The following is a 16,244-nucleotide window of genomic DNA, read 5'->3' on the forward strand; positions in this document are numbered from 1 at the left end:
TTAGTTTCTATCTTTTTTTTTACTGTAAATCTAGGTAGCTGTGCCTCACGGTCACCCCGACTGGCACAATAAATTGCAGATCAAAACCTGGCCGTTTTCTATCTTTTTAACGGGTGGGAAAGTGCGTGTTTTCCCATCCACTAACATGTACCGGATGTCTAGCATGTCCTCCACTTGAGATTTTCGGTCACGTGTGTGCGGATCTACGCTCCAGTGACCTTTCGTGAAATCACCCTATAGCACATTTAAAAAACAACTCTCGTTGGCCAAAGTGCTTTACGTTTGTTATAAGAATAGTATAAACAAACAAACTACATACATAGGTTACACAAAAAAGCTGGAGAAACTCAGCGGGTGCAGCGGGTGCAGCATCTATGGAGCGAAGGAAATAGGCAACGTTTCGGGCCGAAACCCTGAAGGAAATAGGCAACGTTTCGGGCCGAAACCCTCAAGGAAATAGGCAACGTTTCGGGCCGAAACCCTGAAGGAAATAGGCAACGTTTCGGGCCGAAACCCTGAAGGAAATAGGCAACGTTTCGGGCCGAAACCCTTCCGGGTTTCGGCCCGAAAAACGTTGCCTATTTCCTTCGCTCCATAGATGCTACTGCACCCGCTGAGTTTCTCCAGCTTTTTTGTGTAACCTTCGATTCTCCAGCATCTGCAGTTCCTTCTTAAAAACTACATACATATATACATACATATAGCCCTCGCTCAGAGGACGTCAGGAAAGGCTTGGGAGTACAGATACGTTTTTAGTCTAGACTTAAAGGAGTCGATGGAGGGGGCAGTTCTGATGGGAAGAGGGAAGCTGTTCCACAGTCTAGGAGCTGCAACCACAAAGGCGCAGTGGCGGTGAATCTGTGGTGGTGAATCTGTGGAATTCATTGCCACAGACGGCTGTGGAGGCCAAGTCAATGGATATTTTTAAGGCAGAGATAGATAGATTCTTGATTAGTGCGGGTGTCAGGGGTTCCGGGGAGAAGGCAGGAGAATAATAATAATAATAGTAATGTTTATTTATATAGCACTTTTCAACAAAACCAGTATTTGAACCAAAGTGCTTTACAGAGATTGATTAAATTAATTGAACAGATCAAATGTCAATAAATCCATACAAAACAAAAAAGAGAAAAAGAAAAAAAGACACAGAACAGTACACTATAGAAATCAACATGAATGGGGTTAGCAGGGAGAGTATTGAATGGCTTGATGGGCCGAATGGTCTAATTCTGCTCCTATCTCTTATGACCTGATGAACGGATAACCCTGGCAGGAAGTTCAGCGCAGACATTCTTTCCCCGAGCTGTTCTGTCCTCGAAACTGTAAACTAAACACTGGCGGAGCAAGAGGAAGGGGTTGATGCTTTAGGGAGCTTTGTGCAGGCTGGGAATTAGAAAACCGCTCACATTCGTCAGTGTGAGCCGCCACTGAGGGCCAGAGACAGCTGAGACATCAGAATTTGATGGCCTTTTAGTAAGAATTACTGATGATCAGACACGCTGATTATGGAGTGAAAACAGGCTAATGGGGCCTCCTGCTGTGTGACACCTTCGCTGGGTCCATTTATTAAATGCCCTTTTATTGATAGGATTTTCCTTTCTCAGGGATTTTCTCCTCGAGGGAGAGAGAGCTGTGGTCGACCGGTATGCAGGACTGCAAGGCAGAGATAAATGACTGGAGGTTTTATAAAAGGACACTGAGAATATCGCCAGACCTGTTCATCCTGCATAACCTGCCTTCATTAAATATACCATCAGTTTTTCCGTCAGCTCTCTAATGTGCACTTCTCTGCAGGAGTTAGTAGGGGAAAAAAATCAGTAATGTGATGCTCTCTCTCAGTGACTGATGGGGACTGTGTGTGGAATATTAATCCCATATCTTCAAGGAGTTTCAGCCTCAATTACTCCTTATCAGTGTGTTTTAATTCACTGTGCTACTGACTAACTGAATTACTGAGGCTTAGAGTTCTTATAGCAAGGATGCACACTTGTGTGGGGGGTACGTGGCTTTATATGCTAAGCTATTTCATCGGGTCATAAGTGATAGGGGCAGAATTAGGCCATTCGGCCCATCAGGTATACTAGGCAATTCAATCACGGCTGATCTATCATAGAAACATAGAAACATTGAAATTAGGTGCAGGAGTAGGCCATTCGGCCCTTCGTGCCATTCAATATGATCATGGCTGATCATCCAACTCAGTATCCCGTACCTGCCTTCTCTCCATACCCCCTGATCCCCTTAGCCACAAGGGCCACATCTAACTCCCTCTTAAATATAGCCAATGAACTGGCCTCGACTACCCTCTGTGGCAGAGAGTTCTAGAGATTCACCACTCTCTGTGTGAAAAAACGTTCTTCTCATCTCGGTTTTAAAGGATTTCCCCCTTATCCTTAAGCTGTGACCCCTTGTCCTGGACTTCCCCAACATCGGGAGCAATCTTCCTGCATCTGGCCTGTCCAACCCCTTAAGAATTTTGTAAGTTTCTATAAGATCCTCTCTCAATCTCCTAAATTCTAGAGAGTATAAACCAAGTCTATCCAGTCTTTCTTCATGACAGTCCTGACATCCCAGGAATCAGTCTGGTGAACCATCTCTGCACTCCCTCTATGGCAATAATGTCCTTCCTCAGATTTGGAGACCAAAACTGTACGCAATACTCCAGGTGTGGCCTCACCAAGACCCTGTACAACTGCAGTAGAACCTCCCTGCTCCTATACTCAAATCCTTTTGCTATGAAAGCTAAGATACCATTCGCTTTCTTCACTGCCTGCTGCACCTGCATGCCTACTTTTAATGACTGGTGTACCATGACACCCAGGTCTCGCTGCATCTCCCCTTTTCCTAGTCGGCCACCATTTAGATAATAGTCTGCTTTCCTGTTTTTGCCACCAAAATGGATAACCTCACATTTATCTATCTCTCCATCTCATTCTCCGGAGTTCTCTCCATAGCTCCCGACACCTGTGTGATGGAAGGCCAAAAAAAGTCCAATGGTCCTCTTTATTCTCCCGCAGTCGGGGCAGTTGAACCATCTGTCGGTGGTCAATTTTCCCGCAGCCGAAGCCCCCAATTCGATCTTGACCTAGGCGGTGCTGTGCAGAGCAGCTCTTGGGCTTGAGTGGCAAAGGGGTGCTGTGTCTCTGTGACAGAGCTCCCTGGTTGGAGCTCCTGAGGTCAGTCTCGAACCAGAGACCCGCGAACTCCGCGATGGTAAGTCTCGCGGCTGGAGCTCCCGAAGGCTGCAAACTCCACGATGCACGGAAAGAAATCGCATCTCCGTCCAGGTAAGAGATTGGAAAAAGTTTCCCCCAATTCCCCCCAACTCCCCCTCTCACCCCCCACTAAACACAAGCAAAATAACACCAAAAACATACATTTAACACATACAAACAAACAACAAAGGGACAGACAGACTGTTGGCAAGGCAGCCATCGATGGCAATGTAGAGAGATGTAGAACAAGTGAATGAAATGATACAATAAAAGTAATGATGATGAAGGAAACAGGCCGTTGTAGTCTGAACCCCACTCAAGTTGTTTAGTTTAATTTAGACACAGCACGGAAACAGGCCCTTCGGCCCATCTAGACTATGCTGACCACCGACCCCTGATATCCTGGTTGTGTGGACACTGTGGACTCAGCCTGTGTCCATCCAGTCTGTGGCCGTAGACTGTAACGATTGTGGACTCAGACAGTGTTCGGGCTGTGAAACCAAGTCCATGTTTAATTAGCAGGTGGACAACGGATTGAACCGGAGATTTTTATTTTATTTGGTCAGATCTTCTCGTGATTTGGGGTAAACATCAAAAAGTGTGCGTTTACTCAGCGAGGCTACAGAGGGAGTGTGGGGTTTCTTTTAAATGCTAGACAACAGCGCTGGAGAAACTCAGCGGGTGCAGCAGCATCTATGGAGCAAAGGAAATGGGCAACGTTTCATATTTCGTTGTCTCTAAATGCATTTCGTTGTCTCTAAATGCATTTCGTTGTCTCTAAATGCATTTCGTTGTCTCTGTACTGTACACTGACAATGACAATTAAAATTGAATCTGAATCTGATTTCCTTCGCTCCATAGATGCTGCTGCACCCGCTGAGTTTCTCCAGCACTTTTGTCTACCTTCGATTTTCCAGCATCTGCAGTTCCTTTGCAAACTCTTTTAAATGCTGCCTGCCAGGTTCTCAGAGAGTACTGTCTCTGCTGATGGATGTTTTGGCGAGCTACGAGCTATCTCCGTGACTGATCTCCCCCCGGCTTGTATCTAGAACGACTGCGGACTCCAGCTTTTTTTTTTTTTGCCTCGATGTTGCAGTTTGATTAATGCCTGTTCCTGTTCTGCCATCCATTCAAGTATCTGAAAACACATGTTCGGTGTTAACCCACCATGGAATAATTGCTTAATGTTGTTGACGAAGCTCTTCAGCAGTAGGTTTCGGATAATTAACATCCAATATTTCATTCAGGCTCTGTTCATTACTAGAATGTTACACCTAAACAGAGCGCAAGGGTTCAGCGCGCACAGACAGAACAAGACGATTATTGGCGTGGAGAGGAATCGGCTTATTCCTTCAGCCAGTGTTTTGTGGACAGCATCCACCAAGAAATACAGGATTTATTGATTTGCAGTCACCGAGGCATTTCTTGAAGCAAGCTTAATAGCTGCGGAGTGCAATTAACCAAACATATAATACAATAGCCTTGTGAGGAGGTGTTAGGCCAGGAGACCAAAGCTTTGGTCCATAGAAAAAAGAAGTCTACCTTAACCACTCGGCTTGTACTCACTAGAATTTAGAAGATTGAGGGGGGATCTTATAGAAACTTGGTGAGGCCACACCTGGAGTATTGCGTACAGTTTTGGTTTAGAAACTTACAAAATTCTTAAGGGGTTGGACAGGCTAGATGCAGGAAGATTGTTCCCGATGTTGGGGAAGTCCAGAACAAGGGGTCACAGCTTAAGGATAAGGGGGAAATCCTTTAAAACCGAGATGAGAAGAACTTTTTTCACACAGAGAGTGGTGAATCTGTGGAATTCTCTGCCGCAGAGGGTAGTTGAGGCCACACAGTTCATTGGCTATATTTAAGGGGGAGTTAAATGTGGCCCTTGTGGCTAAGGGGATCAGGGGGTATGGAGAGAAGGCAGGTACAGGATACTGAGTTGGATGATCAGCCATGATCATATTGAATGGCGGTGCAGGCTCGAAGGGCCGAATGGCCTACGCCTGCACCTATTTTCAATGTTTCTATGTTAAATTAGACGTTGGAACTGCAGATGCTGGTTTACAACAAAAAAAGACACGGAGTTCTGGAGTAGCTCAGCAACCATCCAACCACAACCAGAGGGCAGCGCTGAACTATCTACCTCATTGGTGAACCTCGGACTATCCTTGATCGGACTTTACTGGCTTTACCTTGCACTAAACGTTATTCCCTTTATCATGTATCTGTACACTGTGGACGGCTCGATTGTAATCATGTATTGTCTTTCCGCTGGCTGGTTAGCACGCAACAAAAGCTTTTCACTGTACCTCAGTACACATGGCCATAAACCAAACTGAGGTCAGGCAACAGGGATAAGCCCACATCCCAAATATGTACTGAGAGAATGAAGCTGCTGGGCTTGTACACTCTGGAGTTTAGAAGGATGAGAGGGCATCTTATTGAAACATATAAGATTGTTAAGGGCTTGGGAACACTAGAGGCAGGAAACATGTTCCCAATGTTGGTGGAGACCAGAACAAGGGGCCACAGTTTAAGAATAAAGGGGTAAGCCATTTAGAACGGAGACGAGGAAACACTTTTTCTCACAGAGAGTGGTGAGTCTGTGGAATTCTCTGCCTCAGAGGGCGGTGGAGGCCGGTTCTCTGGATACTTTCAAAAGAGAGCTAGATAGGGCTTTTAAAAATAGCGGAGTCAGGGGATATGGGGAGAAGGCAGGAACGGGGTACTGATTGGGGATGATCAGCCATGATCACATTGAATGGCGGTGCTGGCTTGAAGGGCCGAATGGCCTACTCCTGCACCTATTGTCTATAAGTTTAATTAGCAACTGTTAATTAGCCTTTGTGGGTAGATGGTGGTGGAATTGGGGTGTATCAATGTGGGGGTATTGATAGATATTGGGAAAGAGAATTAGTTACAGGGAAATTAATAGGTGATTGGGACTGATGTGAAGCAAAGATACGATGGGCTGAATGCTTCAATGTTTCAAGCTGTACCTCTAAATTAAACTAAACATCTGGTTTCCACACACATCCCAAAGACGTGCGGGTTTGTAGGTTAATTGACCCAATGTAAATTGCCCCCTAGTGTGTAAGGAGTGGATGAGAAAATGGGTCTGAAGAAGGGTTTTGGCCCGAAACGTTGCCTATTTCCTTTGCTCCATAGATGCTGCTGCACCCGCTGAGTTTCTCCAGCACTTTTGTCGACCTGGGATAACATAGAACTAATTTGAACGGGTGATCAATGGTCGTCATGGACTCTGAAGAAGAGTCTCGACCCCAAATGTCACCCATTCCTTCTCTACAGAGATGCTGCCTGTCCTGCTGAGTTACTCCGGCATTTTGTGTCTCATGGACTCAGTGGGCTGAAGGGCCTGTTTCCATGCTGCATCTCATAGAAACATAGAAAATAGGAGAAGGAGGAGGCCATTCGGCCCTTCGAGCCAGCACCGCCATTCATTGTGATCATGGCTGATCGTCCCCTATCAATAACCCGTGCCTGCCTTCTCCCCATATCCCTTGAAACCACTAGCCCCTAGAGCTCTATCTAACTCTCTCTTAAATCCATCCAGTGACTTGGCCTCCACTGCCCTCTGTGGCAGGGAATTCCATAAATTTACAACTCTCTGTGTGAAAAAGGTTTTTCTCACCTCAGTCTTAAATGACCTCCCCTTTATTCTAAAACTGTGTGGCCCCTGGTTCTGGACTCGCCCAACATTGGGAACATTTTTCCTGCATCTAGCCTGTCCAGTCCCTTTATATGTTTCTATAAGATTTCCCCCTCATCCTTCTAAACTCCAGTGAATACAAGCCTAGTCTTTTCAATCTTTCCTCATCTGACAGTCCCGCCATCCCAGGGATCAATCTTGTGAACCTACGCTGCACTGCCTCAATCACAAAGATCTCTACACTAAACAGCTAAACTAAGATCCGGGAAAGGGCTTGGAGAAGCAGCCTGAGGCTTTGGTAATCCGGAGAGAGGAAGGGGTTAAGAGCAGCTGAGTTTCTGTTTGCCATTGTGCTGTTGTTATTGTGGCTTTCCTTCACACTGCTCCCCTCCCCTCCCCTCACCACCCCCTCCTTCCCACAACCTCACACACAATGCAAGGAACAATTCATCAAAATCACATAAACAATATTCAGGAGCTGCATTCAGCCAAGGAGATCCACAAAGCGATTTGTCAGCTTGGTGTTCCGGTGGTGAAATTATTCACCTCATTTCTGCTTTGTTCTGCTGCGGGAGTTGACACTAACAAAGTGACGGTTCCATCATTTTGGTTAACTAACTCTCCGTGAGGCGAGAGTCCAAGACCGCCAGAAATCGCTGCGAATTGTGGACGCAGCCCAGCCCAACGCACAAAGCAACCTCCCTTCCACCGACTCCATTCCATCTACACCTCACGCCAAATATCCGATAGCGAGCAAGATAGTCCACTCGATAGTCGACGAAAAAGACACAGTGCGGTCATGGGCAGATTCACGGGTCACTTTCGGCCCCATTTCCGTAACCGGCTTCCGTCTCCGCACCAAAGATCCCGTAGCGGAGCAAAGATACTAGTACGGAACGTTGGTTGTTTGTTTGTTTGTCTTTTTGCACAAAGTCCGCGAGCATTGCCACTTTTCATTCCACTGCACATCTCGTATGTGTATGTGACAAATAAACTTGACTTGACTTCGAAGCCGGTTACGGAAACATCCTCGTAAATATAAAAGTTCTTTGGCAAAAATCTTCTCCTCATTTTCAGAATTATAATTTATTAACACAAACTGTTCCCCCGTAACGTTGATTACACTGCGAGTCGGGTCGGGTCCAGTTACTGAAATGGATGAAAGAAAGGCCCACATTCCTTACTCCAAATTTTTGTGTCTATCTTCGAGGAAATGGAGCAGATAATCCATGATCATGTTGGATGGCAGGGCCGGCATGAGGGGCCGAGTGGCCTTCTCCAATTTTCTGACATTATGCCCTCACCTTCGCACTCTCCTTCTCTACATCTGTCCTCCTTCTCCCACCAGAAGCATACCCCGATGTCCTCCAGATCCTATCACCCTCTCTGCCACACATTGCCATCCCTTTGGGAAAAGCATTGAGATGTTTTTCGGTGTCAAAGCCATTAGTTGGAGCTGTTATACTGTTATTGTTATAAATAACCCAAGTTAATCAGAAAACCTCTGGGCCAAACAGGTTAAAAACAACATCTCTGAACATGGTACTAATTTAACATTTCCCTTAAGACTCAAGAAATAGCATCCAAATTCACCAACTGATGGATTGAGGTATATGGGCGGTGTGTTAAATTAAAGTACACAACAATGCAGCATCTATGGAGCGAAGGAAATAGGCGACGTTTCGGGTTGAGACCCTTCGTCAGACTGATGTGGGGGCGGGAAGAAGAAAGGAAGGGGTGGAGATGTGGGCTGAGGGAGAGCGGAGAAGGGGAGGAGAAAGTGAGGACTACCTGAAATTAGAGAAGTCAATGTTCATACCGCTGGGGTACAAACTGGGCACAAAACACTCCCATCGTTCCTCTCCCTGGAACTTTTGCCAATTACATAATTTCGTCCAGCTGAAGCTAATTATTTCTCATTATTCTTTTCTATCCAAAACATTCATGACTTAATGACCATCACACTGGATGGCCACCAGTGGTCACAGGTGTAGAAGGCAAACTCATCTCCATTACACAGATACATCTCTTCACCAGATGAATGGTGTCCAGGGTCTGCCCTCACCAGAGGAGCATGGGTGAAGCTCAACAGACTTGGTGTTGGAGTTGGAGTTGGGTGTTTCAACGCCAGCGTGTGGAGATGGGGGTTACACAGAAAAGCTGGAGAAACTCAGCGGGTGCAGCAGCATCTATGGAGCGAAGGAAATAGGCAACGTTTCGGGCCGAAACCCTTCTTCAGACTGATCAGGGGTGGGGGTGGGTGGGGACAAGAAAGGGAAAAGGAGGAGTAGCCGGAAGGCTGGGGGATGGGAGGAGACAGCAGGGGAGCTGAGGAAGGGGAGGAGACAGCAAGGACTAACAGAATTGGGAGAAGTCGATGTTCATGCCCCCGGGGTGCAGACTCCCCAAACGGAATATGAGGTGCTGTTCCTCCAATTTCCGGTGCTGCTCGCTGTGGCCATGGAGGAGACCCAGGACAGAGAGGTCGGAGACGGAGTGGGAGGGGGAGTTGAAGTGCTGAGCCACCGGGAGGTCAGCTAGGTTATTGCGGACCGAGCGGAGGTGTTCGGCGAAACGATCGCCCAACCTCCGCTTGGTCTCACCGATATAGATCTGCTGACATCTAGAGCAGCGGACGCTGATGGAGATGGGGGCTCCCTCCACCAGAGCCCAGCCAGTGTATGTGGAGCAGAACAACACAGACAGCCAACCATGTCATCTCTGGGTGCCCGCTCTACCACCCACCAAATGGAGCTGTGTCAGGGCCTGGCAGGCATTGACACCAGCAGAGACAACAACCTGGCTGCTCAACACGTGGCTCGAGATCTAACTATTCCTTTGGTTTATCGAAGGTAGACAAAAATGCTGGAGAAACTCAGCGGGTGAGCCAGGCGGCATCAATTGAGCAAAGGAAATGGGCAACGTTTCGGGTCGAAACCCTTCTTCATGACCCGAGGTTTAAATTAAGGTCTCAGTTGGTCATAGATGAGCTTCCAGCACCATCCTGATGCTCCGTCTTGTCCATAGCGACCCCTCCAACCTCGAATGGGAATGGGAATGTGAATGTGTGGGAAGAAACTACAGATGCTGGTTTAAACCGTAGATAGACCCAAAATGCTGGAGTAACTCAGCGGGACAGGCAGCATCTCTGGAGGTAAAGGAATGGGTGACGTTTCGGGTCGAGACACTTGGTTAGGGGAGAGAGAAACGAGAGATATGGATGGTGATGTAGAGAGTTGTGGAACAAATGCATGACTTTTATTGCTTCCACCCATCGGACTATCCTCATCTTCTCCAGCTGGTACACACTCTAAAGATAGACGCAAAATGCTGGAGAAACTCAACAGATCAGGCAGTCCCTGGAGAAAAGGGTTAGGTTTTGTGTCAGAGCCTTTCTTACCTACTCACTGCCCATGGTCAGTCCCTGGGGTGATGTGGGGAAGTTGGAATGGGGGAGAGGGGTTTCACCTAGAGGGGGTAAACATAGAAACATAGAAAATAGATGCAGGAGTAGGTCATTCAGCCCTTCGAGCCAGCACCGCCATTCAATATGATCATGGCTGATCATCCAGAATCAGTACCCCGTTCCTGCTTTCTCCCCGTATCTCTTGATTCCGTTAGCCCCAAGAGCTAAATCTAACTCTCTCTTGAATACATCAGTAGTTGAGGCTGGTAATATAACAACATTTATAAGACATTTGGACCAGTGCATGGATGAAAGGTTGAAAAGGATATGGGCCAAATGTGAGCAGATGGGACCAGTGCAGATGGGGCTGCTTGGTGAGAATGGGCAAGTTGGGCCGAAGGGCCAGCTTCCATGTTGCATGGAGACTCGACTATGACCTGAGAAAGCTTCGAGAGCATCCTTACCATCGACTGCATCACGGTATGGTATGGCAACTGCTCTGTCTCCGACCGGAAGGCATTGCAGAGGGTGGTGAAAATTGCCCAACGCATCACCGGTTCCACGCTCCCCTCCATTGAGTCTGTCCAAAGCAAGCGCTGACTGCGGAGGGCGCTCAGCATCGCCAAGGACTGCTCTCACCCCAACCATGGACTGTTTACCCTCCTCCCATCCGGGAGGCGCTACAGGTCTCTCCGTTGCTGAACCAGCAGGTCCAGGAACAGCTTCTTCCCGGCAGCTGTCACTCTACTCAACAACGTACCTCGGTGACTGCCAATCACCACCCCCCCCCGGACACTCCTCCCACAGGAAAACACTATGTCTACATGTAAATAGATTTATTTATTGAAATCATATTCTATGTCGCTCTTCCAGGGAGATGCTAAATGCATTTCGTTGTCTCTGTACTGTACACTGACAATGACAATTAAAGTGAAATCTGAATCTGAATCTGAATTAGATATCGAGAGACACTCTCTCCCTGTGACCAGGCCTCCACATATCCCAAAGATGAGTGGGTTTGCAGGTTAATTGGCCCCAGTATGTGGGTCATAAAGTCATAAGTCCATGTGATGGGAGTAGAATTCGCCCATTGTGTGTGTGTGTGTGCGTATGTGTGCGTGTGTGTACATCTCCTAGGTCCCAGACTGTGTGACCTCTTGCTCCCCAGTCCGATGACAAATTCCCACCTAATCCTTGAAGATACTTGAAGGGTATATTTATAATGTTGATATGAATAATGTATTGATTAATTATTCTAATTAGACCTCATTTCCACATGCTAATTCCTTTAATTAGAAAGTGGACTTTTTTCTCAGTGCAAATAAACAGAGTGAGTCTGATAAACAGCCATAGCCTGCAGCAGTCCCATTGCATTAATGCGTTTCCTGATTGCAACTTCCACAGAGAACACAAGATGGTGTTTTATTACCAGGCAACAAGGTGAATGGACCAGTTCCACTTTGCAGGGCATCACCAAGGTTGGATGTGAGTTGGCAACGACCAACACTTGGTCCCTCAGTGGGCACTAAGAAACAAAAATTGGTTTGACGTTACTAGGTTGGAGGTTGTCCAAACAGGACATGAAGAAGGGTCTCCACCCAAAACGTTGCCTATTTCCTTCGCTCCATAGATGCTACTGCACCCGCTGAGTTTCTCCAGCACTTTTGTCTACCTTTGAGCATTAAGGTGAAGGGGGAAAGATTTAATAGGAATCTGAGGGGTAACTTTTCACACAAAGGGTGGTGGGTGTATGGAACAAGCTGCCAGAGGAGTTTCCAGTAGCCCTTGCTGTCTCCTTCCCTTCTCAGTTCTTCCTCAACCCACGGGCTCCTCCTCTTCCATTTTCCTTTCTTCTCCCCGCCCCCCACCCTACATCAGTCTGAAGAAGGGTTTCCACCCAAAACGTTGCCTATTTCCTTCGCTCCATAGATGCTACTGCACCCGCTGAGTTTCTCCAGCACTTTTGTTTACCAGAGGAGGTGGTTGAGGCAGGGACTATCACAAAGTTTAATAAATCAATTAGACAGGTACATGGATAGGACAGGTGTGGAGGGATATGGGCCAAATGCAGGCAGGTGGGACTAGTGCAGTGGGGACATGTTGGTTGGTGTGGGTAAGTTGGGCCAAAGGGCCTGTTTCCACACTGTATCATTCTAGGATTCTGGAGCAAGGCAGGGTAGAGGGGGGAGTGAAGTGCCAAAGGGTTGGAGATCGTCAAACAAAGAAAGAGGGCGGCAGACCAAGAGAAAAGAAGGTAGGTAGGAGAATGGATCAAGGAAGATAAGACTGGGGAAGATTGAGGAAGGGGAGGAAAGGAAGACTGAAGAAGAGACAGCAAACGAAAAGAAGAATGGAGGAGGGAGTTTGGGGAAGTGGAGGCTGAAGAAGAGAAGGAACGGATGATGCAAAAATAACAGGAGGAGATAAGTGAAGAAGAGATGAGTGAAGAGGAGAAGACTGAAGCTGAGGACAGGAAGTAAAGTCTATGAGTCTGTGTTCTCTAAGCTGGGAACATAGGGGAAGTATCACGGTGGGATGGAAGGGAGGGAGGGGAGATGTATCATTGTGCTGGGAGAACTAAAGAAAGAAATCCATGACATGTATCGAGGAGACGAAATGGGGGAAGTTCGACACATTTGATGAACCTGTTCCTGGAATGGAGGTGATTTATAGCACAGATTGAGTAGCAATTTTTTATTTTTGCTTGTTAAGGGCTTCATAAAGCAACGATCAATACTGAATCTTCAAATTAATTCATTGTTCCTTTTGCATTAAAGATGTTGGGTGTGAACTCTGGCATTGGGGCAGTGAGTGGAGAGGATGGAGACCGAGAGGGTTGGAGAAGAGGAACTTGACTCCTAGAAACATAGAAACATAGAAATTAGGTGCAGGAGTAGAGGCCATTTGGCCCTTCGAGCCTGCACCGCCATTCAATATGATCATGGCTGATCATCCAACTCAGTATCCCGTACCTGCCTTCTCTCCATACCCCCTGATCCCTTTAGCCACAAGGGCCACATCTAACTCCCTCTTAAATATAGCCAATGAACTGGCCTCAAATTGGAGAAGTCAATGTTCATGCCGCTAGGGTGCAGACTGCCCAAGCAGAATATGAGGTGCTGCTCCTCCAGTTTCCGGTGTTGCTCACTCTGGCCATGGAGGAGGCCCAGGACAGAAAGGTCGGATTCGGAATGGGAGGGGGAGTTGAAGTACTGATCCTTTTGGCTCCTCCTCTTCCTTTCTTCCCCCCCCCCCCCCCCACACCAGTCTGAAGAAGGGTTTCGCCCCGAAAAGTTGCCTATTTCCTTCGCTCCATAGATGCTGCTGCACCCGCTGAGTTTCTCCAATTTGTCTACCTTCAATTTGCCAGCATCTGCAGTTCCTTCTTGAACAGTTACTCCAGCATTTTGTGTCTACATTCGGGGAAAATCAGCATCTGCAGTTCCTTCCGACACATGATTTCAGCCACTGTGTTTTTTTTCAGGCAGCCCTTTTTCTCAAAGCACAGAGAGATGGCTGCTGCAGTAACACACACACACTGAGGCTGGCAATGTGATGAGGTCTCGGCTGCTGCAGTAACACACACTCTGAGGACTCTGCTGCTGCAGTAACACACACTGAGGCTGGCAAAGTGATGAGGACTCGTTATGTAAAACAGCTTCCTTCCCTTTGCAGTTTCAGGGCGACAGCATAAGATTGATCACTGGGCCATTTGCCTTTCAGAAACAAGTTACAGGGAAATTTTATTGCTGTGTTTATCTCGATAGGGCCCTGTATTAGGTCTGGTTGGCTGCAAGGACTCATTCACATCATTTATTTCTGGTGTACTCCAAGCTCAGTAGACTTTGTCATATCTGTATGTGTAGCAAAGACTGATAAAGACTAGAGGGAATCCCTGGAACATAAAGTTCTGGAAATTGATATTGAATAATCGTAGAAAATGGTCTTGCATCACAGACAGTGTCATCTGGTCACAATGTTGTGCAGCTCAGAAACAGGCCGACATGACTCGGCTTGTACTCGCTAGAATTTAGAAGATTGAGGGGGGATCTTATAGAAACTTACAAAACTATTAAGGGGTTGGACAGGCTAGATGCAGGAAGATTGTTCCCGATGTTGGGGAAGTCCAGGACAAGGGGCTACACACACAGTTTAAGGATAAGGGGGAAATCTTTTAGGACCGAGATGAGAAAAACATTTTTTTCCCCCACACAGAGAGTGGTGAATCTGTGGAATTCTCTGCCACAGAAAGTAGTTGAGTTGAGGCCACACAGTTCATTGGCTATATTTAAGAGGGAGTTAGATGTGGCCCTTGTGGCTAAAGGGATCAGGGGGTATGGAGAGAAGGCAGGTACAGGATACTGAGTTGGATGATCAGCCATGATCATATTGAATGGCGGTGCTGGCTCGAAGGGCCGAATGGCCTCTACTCCTGCACCTATTGTCTATGTTTCTATGTCTATTAAGGCCATAAGACAGAGGAGCACTCAGGCCATTCGGCCCATCGTGCACCCTCCACCATTCGAACACGATGCCCCTGTTTTTCCCTCTCAACCCCATTCTCATGCCTTCTCCCAATAAACTTTGATGCCCTTGTTAATGAAGAACCCACTTTAAGATCCACTTTAAAAATACTCAATGACTTGGCCCCCACCGCCATATCTTTCCAGAAGGCAGTGTCTTCATAAACTCGTAAATTCATGTGATAGGAGCAGAAAATTAGGCCATTCGGCCCATCAAGTCTACTCCACCATCCAAACATGGCTGATCTATCTCTCCCTCCGAACCCCATTCTCACGCTTTCGCCCCATAACCCCTGACACCCGAACTAACCAAATATCTGGCAATCTCCGCCTTAAAAATATCCGTTGACTTGGCCTCCACAGCCGTTTGTGGCAAAGAATTCCACAGACTGGGAGGAAACCGAAGATCTCGGAGAAAACCCACGCAGGTCACGGGGAGAACTTACAATCTCTGTACAGACAGCGCCCGTAGTCGGGATGGAACCCGGGTCTCTGGCGCTGTGAGGCAGCAACTCTACCGCTGCACCACCGTGTGTGTGAGTGTGAGTGTGTGCGCGCGTAGGAACATAATAGATGTGTGTGTATTTGCACACGAGCATGTGTGTGTGTGTCTCATTGTGTGGGTATGTGTATATGTATCTGTGAGTGATTATATATGCACGTATGTGTGTGCGTGTGCCGTGTGAGAATGTGTGAGAGTGAGAGCATGCGTGTGTTTGTATGATTATATGTTTCAAAGAATGTGCATGTATGTGTGAGTGCGTGCCTGCACATACATGTGTGTATATGCGTGTGTGCTTGTGCGCATATATGCGTTTGTGTGTGTGTGTTTATGCGTGCGTTTGTGTGTGTATGTTTATGCGTGTGTGTATGCATGCGTGTGTGTGTATGCATGCGTGTGTGCCTGTGCAGGGTATAGTTCCCAGCATTGTAACCCATCAGTTCCAGAGTCAAAGTCCAATGTCCATAATGGGGTAGAGGTGAATCGGACAGTACCCTAGCTTATGGAAGGAATGTTCAGAAACCTAATAACTTCTTGAAGGACTTACAATAAGATTCAGATTCAGATTCAGATTCAATTTTAATTGTCATTGTCAGTGTACAGTACAGAGACAATGAAATGCATTAATAAAAAGATCCGACTCCTTTATATGTGGAGGAAGGAACTGCAGATGCTGGTTTAAACCAGAGATAGATACAAAATGCTGGAGTAACTCAGACACAACCTGAAGAAGGGTCTGGACCTGAGACGTCACCCGTTCCTTCTCTCCAGAGATGCTGCCCGTCCCGCTGAGTTACTCCAGCATTTTGTCCCTGTCTTCTTCATATGTGGATTGGAAATCTTGCAGAGAAGGTTGAGTGGTGAAGTTGGGATCTAGCGAGCACCCTTTGATCTCTCCATTGCAAATTTGCGATCAATAATACCAACA

Source organism: Leucoraja erinacea, chromosome 39 (assembly GCF_028641065.1).
Source record: "Leucoraja erinacea ecotype New England chromosome 39, Leri_hhj_1, whole genome shotgun sequence".
Lineage (NCBI taxonomy): Eukaryota > Metazoa > Chordata > Chondrichthyes > Rajiformes > Rajidae > Leucoraja > Leucoraja erinaceus.